We start from the raw sequence: 9,815 nt of genomic DNA on the forward strand, positions 1-9,815 counted from the left end.
TGAGGACGCCATCTATAGGAAACAGCCTTTATTTTGTGACCTTCATTGATGACTTTTCCAGGTTTTGTTGGGTGTATCCACTCAAAGCAAAGTCAGATGTGTTTGCAGTTTTTCAACATTATGTCGCCATGGTTGAAAATGAAACAGGTTGCAAAGTACAGACTCTTCGTACCGATCGAGGAGGGGAATACATGTCAGGTGCATTTAAGGATTTTTTGGGAAAGAAAGGCATTAAACACCAATGCACTATGCCATACACACCACAACAGAATGGTGTTGCAGAAAGGAAGAACAGGTCTTTAATGGAGACGGCTAGATGTATGCTCAAGTCTAAGAGTTTTCCTCATAAGCTATGGATGGAGGCAATTGCTTGTGCAGCACATGTTTTGAACAGGTGTCCTACTTGTGCCTTGAAGACCATTACTCCATATGAAGCTTGGTATGACAGAAAACCTTCAGTCAGTTATCTTTGTGTTTTTGGTTGTCTTGCTTATGCTCACATCCCTCAGCAGTTACGTGGGAAGCTTGATGATAAGGCAATCAAATGTATATTTGTGGAGTACAATAGTGGAAGTAAAGGTTATAGACTTTACAATCCTGCTACAAACAAGATTTTTGAAAGTCGTGATGTAATTTTTGTAGAAACTAATGCTCAACCTATGGTTGCTTTTGATGTACCTCATATGCAGACACATGATGTATTTGAAGGTTTGCTTCCTTCTTTTGTGGAGAATCAAGAATTACAACAGGTTGATAATCTTGATCAATCTTTTGATCAGCATGTGACACCTCATGATGTAGAGGAAATTGTGCGTGAAGAGCAAGAAGTTCTCAGGGAAGAAAGAACCTTGCCTAAATGGGTTCAGAAAACTTTGCAGGATAGCAAGTTGGATGCACCGTTGCCACGAAAAACACGTGCTGGTACTACTTTTGGCAGAGAGCAAGTAGATTTGGCTTGCTTTAGCACTCTTTGTGATGCAGATGAGCCCGATTCATTTGAACAAGCTTTAGAGTGTGTTCAGTGGAAAGATGCTATGCAGCAAGAAATTGATTCTATTCATAAGAATCATACATGGGATCTAGTGGACTTGCCTACAGGTAAAAAGCCTATTGGTACAAAGTGGGTTTTTAAGGTAAAAAGGAAACAAGATGGTACTGTTGACAAGTACAAAGCAAGGCTTGTGGCAAAAGGCTATGCGCAACAGAAAGGCATAGATTATGATGAAACCTTTGCTCCTACTTCTCGTGCGTCCACAGTTAGATCACTAGTTGCAATTGCTGCTCATCATGGTTAGAAAGTGCATCAGTTGGATATCAAAACTGCTTTTTTGAATGGTGATTTGCAGGAAGAAGTTTATGTAAGTCAACCAAGTGGTTTTGTTGTAAAAGGTCAAGAGAGAAAGGTATGTAGATTGCGTAAAGCTTTGTATGGTCTCAAACAGGCTCCAAGAGCATGGTATGAGAAGATACATACTTATTTGATTGGCCAGGGATTTCAGAATAGTCCAACAGAAAGTACTTTGTATGTCAAAAAGAGAGATGGAGTTCTCATTATGCTAACACTTTGTGTGGATGATATGCTTCTTACAGGCAATAATGCAAATGAAATTGAAGCATTTAAAGATGCTTTGAGAAAAACCTTTGAGATGTCTGATCTTGGTTTGCTACATTATTACTTGGGTATTCAGTTTGTGCAATCAAAGGATGGCATATACATGTTGCAGGAAAAATATTTGCATAAAATTTTGGACAAGTTTGGTATGCAAAATTGTAAGCCAATCTCTACACCCGTAGAAACTGGATCAAAGTTGAGCATGCATGATGCTGGAGAAACTTTTGATGTACATACTTATGCAGCAGCCGTTGGTTGCTTGATATATTTGGCAGGCAACACTCGTCCAGACATTCAATTTGGGGTTTCACAAGCAAGCAGATTTATGCACAGCCCAGGTATGCATCATTGGCAGGCTGTGAAGCGCATACTTCGTTACCTTTCAGGTACCCCTAATCTTGCCACGTTCTTTCCAAGGGGGGATGTATATGGAAAGCACAGTTCTATGCAGCTTCTTGGCTACAGCGATTCAGATTGGGCTGGTGATTTTGACACACGACATTCCACAAGTGGCAATTGTTTTTTCTTGGGAAATGCATGTATATCTTGGCTAAGCAAGAAGCAGCCCACAGTGGCTACATCAACTTGTGAAGCTGAGTACATGGCAGCTTTCACAGCAACAGTTGATTGTGTATGGATACGCAGGTTATTGGCAGATCTTTGTGAGTGTCAACAGGCACCCACTACCATTTTCACTGACAGTCAGAGTGCTATGGCAGTTGCAAGGAATCCAGTATTTCATGCAAGAACAAAGCACATAGAGGTTCACTACCACTATGTCAGGGAAAGGCTACATGCAGGGGAGATCACACTAACTTACTGTCCTACATAGGATAACATTGCAGATCTATTTACGAAGGCGTTATCACGAGAAAAGTTTGAAGCTTTCCGAAAAGCTTTGGGCTTACTCTCATACACATGATGATCTGCTACCTTGTACGGATTCACACTATCACTACAGGGGGGATTTGTAGACATGTAGTAGTGTTAGTGTGTATACGCGCTTCACCAGGGGCACTTTTCTCCCACTGGGTTTTTCCCCCTGAACATCCGGTGTGAAAGGACACCTTATCTCTTAGGGTTTCATATAAGCTTTGTTGCTCTGAGTTTGTACACACTATTATTCCAATACAGAGAGAGAGACTACAGAGATCTCGTACACAAGCTCTGTGTCTTCTCCTTCTCCATCTTCTTCCTACTCTGAGTTGTTGTCTTCCTTCTGTTTCCTGTTTCATCATCTTCAACAGGAAAGAGATGCTCTTCCCTCCCTCTTTGAATTTCTTCAACTTGGACGACCTCTTCCATGGGGCATAGGATTTCCTATGGCCTCTTCTTTTTGATGGTTCAAAGGTTGCACCATCACTTTCTTCAGAAGGTGAAGAATTTGAAGAATGTGGAGAAGAGGGTGACCTCTTTCTCTCCTTTTTCTTGTTTTGATCTTTGTCGTCTTCACCATAGCTTTCATAAGAGGAAGAGGATGAAGAAGATGGAGAAGAGGGTGTCCTCTTTCTCGCCTTTTTCTTCTCTTGCTTTTTATCATCCCTCTTTGAATTATGGCGTGGAGAAGAGTGTGATGGTCTTCTCCGCTTTGGTGGTGATGGAGAGCATTTAGCCCGCCGTCTTCGTGGAGCCATCTCCGCCGAGGTGGCGGGAGACTCGCTTCTTTCTCGTTCCTTCGGTGGAGGCTCTTGAGTTCTCCTTTGGGAAGGAGATGCATCATCAAAAAGTAAATTCTTGAGCCCTTCATATGGATTCTCTTCTTCTTCCCGAATCGGAGAGAGACCTCTTTTGGTAGTCTCACAAGGAGGCTTCCTAGGTGTTCTCTCGTCATGGTGATGAGCTTGGAGAATCCCGTGAGCACGGAGCTGCCGTTGCACTTCACTTTGGAGAGATGGATTGCCCATGGCTTGTTGAAGCCTAGAAACAAGATAGTTAACAAGCATTGAAGCATCATTAGTAGCTTGCTCATGAGCAAAATCAAAGTTATCAGCATTAATTTCACTCTCTTTACTATTGTTAGCCATTCTAACAACTTTTAGGTGTAAACTTTTTAGGTGTACTTTGGCACTTCAAGCCCTAGTTGCTACTCCTCTTTACCCCTTTAGAAAAAGCACTCAAGCTACTGTACCCGCGGCTCGAATACCATTAATTGCAAGGAATAGAAGAGAGGGTCTTTCGACACCAAAACATCACCGGCTCCTATCAAGCTTCTAATAGCTCAATAGTGGTTAAGCCGTAGGAAAGCCCCGTAGGACTCCACTATTAAGACCATAGATCTCGACGGTGATGCCCCGTTGACTGCACGAAGGCAGGCGCACTGCAAGGCTGAAAAATCCCTATTCTACTTACTCACAGGCAATTAATAATACCAACCATTTGTAGCTAGCTTGAGGACCTCCCTTCTTGAGCAAGAAAAGAGAAACCTTGAGCTCTGATACCAATGTAACATTTAATGGCCTAATAACTTATGTGTAGCGGAAATTAGCATGAACATAGTGGGCATGTCATTAGAATAGATTCCTAATGAGAATTTCAAGAGTGCTTGGGTGGAGAGAGCAACAAAAAGCATAACACCTAGTTAGATAGCATCGACAATACTTTCAAAAGAGAGAGAAATTAAGCTATTGAAAACAGTTGAGGACCGGATTTTCATGGAGCCGGTCCCCCCTCCAAAAGGCTTTGTATTATGGTTTCTCCCATCAAGAGAGACATTGTACAATACAATTCTTTGTGTTCCTTCAAGACTAGCTAGTGCAATGAAGATGGAAACTTCATGCACTAAGCAAAACACTTAACAAACACAACTTGAATTATCCCCGTTCTCAGACCCAAGACCTCACACACCTTTGAAGATGGTGAGAGCTAGTAGGGTATGAGAGTAGATTGAGAGGAAGAAGGAGTATCTTACGAGAAAGATGTACATCTCCTCACATAATCACTCATATGTAGCATAGCTTAGCTTAGTAATTAGCTTGGTAGAGGAGATGAGCATGCATTGAAGCTTGGCTCTTGGTTGGATTTGCATCCACATGCCAAGAGAGTGTTGATGTAGACTTCTATTTCACAAGCTTGGAGTAGGTGATGAGTTCTCCATTAAAGCTTGGGAAGAGATAGTCTTCTCTTTCTTCACACATGAGCTTGTGCCAGTGTGTGTGTGATAATGCCTTGCAAAAATCAGCCCCCCCTCTCTCTCTTGGGCGAGCCCTCTTGCTAAATGCTCTTGCTGAAGCCTCATTGGCCCTCCCCAAGTCAAGCCAATTACAATTAAGCAGCATAAGTGATAGCCTTCTGACATGTGTCCCCCTTTCCCCTTTTGTGAGAGCTTTAGGTAATTAAATAATTAAACTAAACTCTCATTGGACCCCTTTGCCTCCTAGCCAATAGGAATCAGGCAAGCCATGGGGCTCCTGAATGCTCATTGGACCCCTTGGGAGACTGCCCAATAGTCTTCTAGGAGACTTAATTCTCATTGGTTTCTTTCATTAAATGTTTTTAAATTAATTAAACTAGATTTACTCTAGCTTAATTCTCATTGGTCCACTTCAAGAGTCATCCAATAGAAATTGGGCACACCTTGTGGGCATCTGGCCTAGGGAGCTGACATGTGTCCCTCATTCCCTTTGTGTAAAGGGAGCCTGTGTGTGTGTGTGTGGCTTTCTCTCTCATCCCCTACCTTTAGGGCTAGCCCCCTCCCATGTAGGGATGTGCAAAGACTTTTAGGGCACACACAAAGCATCCAATTTTCCCTAAGGTTGACCTTTGGACACAACCTTTGAATTTTGGAACCTTAGCATTTTGGAAGTCTTAATGGGCTGAACCTTAGGGTCTTTTTAGCCCATTGTTGCACATGGCTCTTTTGCAGATGGCCCCCCCTTTGGATCCCTATTTTCCCTCCTTTGGATCCCTACTGTGGCCAGTCTGCTAGCTTAACCAATATTCTAGCTTTTTCTCCCCTGGCCTTCCCCACATTAAATGATCAGTTTAATATGAGAAAATCATTTAGGAGAATTAGATATTGATTATTATGACATTTTAATACTACAAACTAGACATGCAGCCTAAGAGAGAGAGAGAGAGAGAGAGAGAGAGAGAGAGAGAGAGAGAGAGAGAGATCATTCTTAAAGGTCAGATTGACCTATGGACCGAGTACAACATGTAACATGATTAAAGACTATGGATATAAGGGTGGCCATTGACAAGTTGAATCCATGAGGTAACTAGGAGAGAAAGGTATGTAGGCCATGGTATGGGCTAAAATGTGGGTAAAGAAAGTTTGATGTGATCGAAAGCTGAGCACTCATGTAGAATATGATGATCGCACTCTCAAATTGTTAAGGGATATAATTCGCGTACAAAAAGAGACTCTCCTCCATGTAGTGCCACAATGCTCTATCTCACATTTAAGGGAGTGGGAGCTAAGCCAAATGGCTGTTATGGTATAAAATATGGGTAAGGGCAACGATGGTTGAATACATTCTGCTCTCTCAAAGAAGAACATGCATGTGTGTATGCGCGTGTGTATTTTGCAGCATGCCCTTTCTTTTAGCATGATGCCCAGAACTCTTGCAAAGAGAAACGTTTGAGTGAACTTTATGTTTTCATTGCCCTCACATTTTAAGGTGCCATTGGTGCTTAAATGTACACAAACAAACAATATGCACCTTATATTACTGACGTGCTTACTTAGACCTTGTGTGCTATCATACATTGTCATTTAGAAAGTAGTTATAGTGGTGGTTGATGCACAAGTGTGTTAAAGAGCTTTAAAAGCTCACATAAGAATCATAGGCATTTGCCCACATTTGCCCTCCCTGTGAAGGGAAGGAGAACAATGGTAGCTTCAATTGATGCACATGTAGCCGCGGCAATGCGCGGGTCACATACTAGTGAATAATGATGGTGGCTATTGGGGTAATCTCTTCTTTTGGAACAATAATGATGACGGCCCTTGTTAAGTGAAACAAGGGCCACCTCTATTGTGTTTTGCATTGACAATGGTGCCACACATAAAAAGGATTCTAGTTATTTAAGTTGTTATTCGTTGAGAGCAAAAAATAAAACTTAAAAAGTCCACACTTTTGTAGGAAAGTAAGAACTGAGTGCATAAATGAGCACCCTTTTCTTGATGTGGCTTAACCAACAATTCTCCTTTCTCACCTCCCCTTCGAGGTGACAGCATGTGCAAACATCTCTATGCATCTACATCAAGGCAAGAAAAGTATATCTTGCATGCTCTATTATCAACCAATCAGGAACATCCTCCTATGTAGTAAGATGGATGGAGTAGATGACATCTAAAAACTCTTAAAAGAAACCCAATAACAAGAAACCCACTTCAACATATTTTAATTATCCTTATATCCTTGTTGAAATATAAATTGATTGATGTTGTGTTTTGAGTTGCTATAGTGATTCGCTGAACTTGATAATGTTACAAGGTCTTGGCTAAAATTTAAATTTAAAGCTCCTATTTGTGGCCAAACTTACATTTTGTAGTAGATACTATGTATAGCGATGGTATACTTGGTTTATAAGCTATGAGGGTCTTTTAAGGTGCATGTCATACAATATTTCAATCGCAATATTCAAGGAACCTCTGCCTTGAAGTAGGTAGGAAAGGGCTTTGGTGCTAAAAAAAAAAAAAGATGATACATCTATGTCCGTTGAGTTTCTAAAAGTGATGCATGACACAACCTCTTGATAGGTTCTCACAAACATTATGTATCTATGTAAAAGGCAAAATCATTTTGGGACAACAAGCTTGGAAGATTCTCACACACATTATTTATATGTTGCTAGCCCTTGTTCCACACTTGAGAGTGCTCTCCATTTGTGTGTGTGTGTGTGTGTGTGTGTGAGTGTGTGTGTGAGAGAGAGAGAGATCCTTTTGGTCTACGTTGGGCTAGCAATGCTACCAAGCTCGATGGAAAATATCGGGGTAAGTCAGAAGATGAGGGCTCAGAAAAGTCAATGCAATCATACAAGCTTTGCTTGACAATGGAGTGGATTTTAAAATTCGCTTCAACATTGGAAATGTAATTGAACTCAAAGACTCTACTCTTCTAGTTGCTTGTATCTGCAAGGATGTCCCTTGGTTTACCTCGGGTTCCTCAAAAATGCTACTAAGTACAATGTTACAAATTGGATAAGCCAACAGGTTTAAAAAACAAGGGCCAATAACTACGAAACCGTGTTATTGTACATCTTAACATGCCAAATATTGGTTGATGTAATCAAACTGCTTCAACTTCCTAGGATGAAGCTGGCTTTTACTTAGACATCAGCCTTGACTATGCAATCGCGCCCAATTTCCCAATATCTCTATCGCTCTATTTTGCTTACTAACATCTTTGCCTTCCAATATATAGTATAATTGACATGACCACCTTATCTACAATAGCCGAAGAGGTCATCCTCTCCTTGGTCTACCTTGGGGTCACAATGCTAAAAATTATCGATGGTACAAAACACTTACGTCACCACATTGTGGAAAGATAAGGGCTCATTCAATGTAGTCGTAAGGCTTCAAATTCTTAAGAGTTGAGTTGGATTTCTTGTAATATTGGCCCCTCACTTACTTCTATCTCTATCCTTGTTTTGTATTGCGTATGCAAGATATGGTCATAGTCCTAATCATAGTAGAGCATAAGGGTGTCAGTACTATAATGCACATATTGTTTCATGGTGTATTCAAGCGCCATTGGCACCGTCAAAGTCCAGGGGAGGGGGGCCGCCAATCTGGGCCATCCATTTACTGGTGATTAAAATCTGTAATATGAGACCTGCATGCTTCGATGCTTGCCAAATCAGCACCTGGAACGCAAGCTTGCAACAGCCTATACTACATTGACACATCAGCACATCGCCACATAGGGTCGCCCTGATTTCAAAGAAAGGACATTGAGTGTCCTTTCCCTACACCTTAAAACCTAATTGAAATGATTTCCACTCAGATAAACTTCTTTCTTTTGGTCTAACCAGTCTTCACATCAAATATATTGTGCAAGTATATATCATTGTTAATAAAAAATTGGAAGGAAAAAACAATAAAATAGTTCAAAAACAAGTAGCATAGCCACAAACTTTTTAGCACCAACAATGCCTAATTCTTTTTTAAATGTTGAATACAATCTTTACTTTTCTATTATCAATGTAATGCATTCATAATTCTTAGCCTGGCCATCAATTACCATCAATGAGTTCGAAATTGAAATCCTTGCAAGATCCCCTCAATCCATTCTTTGTATTTTCCCTACCTTGACAACATGACATCGCAAGTCCTCACCCTTCTTTTCTGTTGTTAATGCAATGAATTCATAGTTCTTAGTCTGACAATCAATGAGTTCGAAAATGGAATCCTTGCAAGATCCACTCAACCCATTCTTTGTATTTTCCCTACCTTGACAATCACAAGAAGTTTTGGGCAAATTCTCACAATAATTCCCACATTGTAACTTACCTCAACATCATGAGCTTCTCTGAGGGAGGCACCGCATACCTAGCTAGGTACGATTGGGGGCAGGGGACCGCCGGCCCAGTGGCATCGCATACCTAGCTAGGTACGATTGGGGGCACGGGACCGCCGGCCCAGTGGGGGGGCCAGCGGTCCCCTGCCCCCAATCGTACCTAGCTAGGTATGCGATGCCTCTCGAGCAGAAGGTCATGATGTTATGCATTGTATGAAAAACATTGAAAAAGACTTCTACATGAGAAAATTTCTAAATCTTCTTGTGAATAGGCCATCGTGAGTCCCCGCCCTTCTTTAGCAAAGTCCAAAATGATGATGACTTTTTGATTTGAGTTGTTTTCTCAAATTAAAACAATGACTAGTTATACATGAAACGATTGACTTGTTTTGTAGCTACATGATAGGATTTTTAAAATAGATTTTGTATGGATGATGATTTTGGATGTGAGCTTTTTTTTTCATTCTCAACGCATGAAAACAATGGTTGAATTGAAATGAGCCGCGTGATTCATCTTGTTTCTATCAGAAGAAGCAAGATGGGTTTTTCAAACAGATTTCGTATGGATGATGATTTTGGATGTGAGTTTTTTTCTCATTCTCAACTCATGAAAACAATGGTTAAATTGAAATGAGTTGAGTGATTCATCTTGTTTCTATGAAAAGAAGCAAGATGTTTGAAGATTTGACGTTCATTTTCTCTTAGCTCATTAGGTCTCCCCAATCTCGGAAAAATAA

Source organism: Adiantum capillus-veneris, chromosome 5 (assembly GCF_014529385.1).
Source record: "Adiantum capillus-veneris isolate H3 chromosome 5, ASM1452938v2, whole genome shotgun sequence".
Lineage (NCBI taxonomy): Eukaryota > Viridiplantae > Streptophyta > Polypodiopsida > Polypodiales > Pteridaceae > Adiantum > Adiantum capillus-veneris.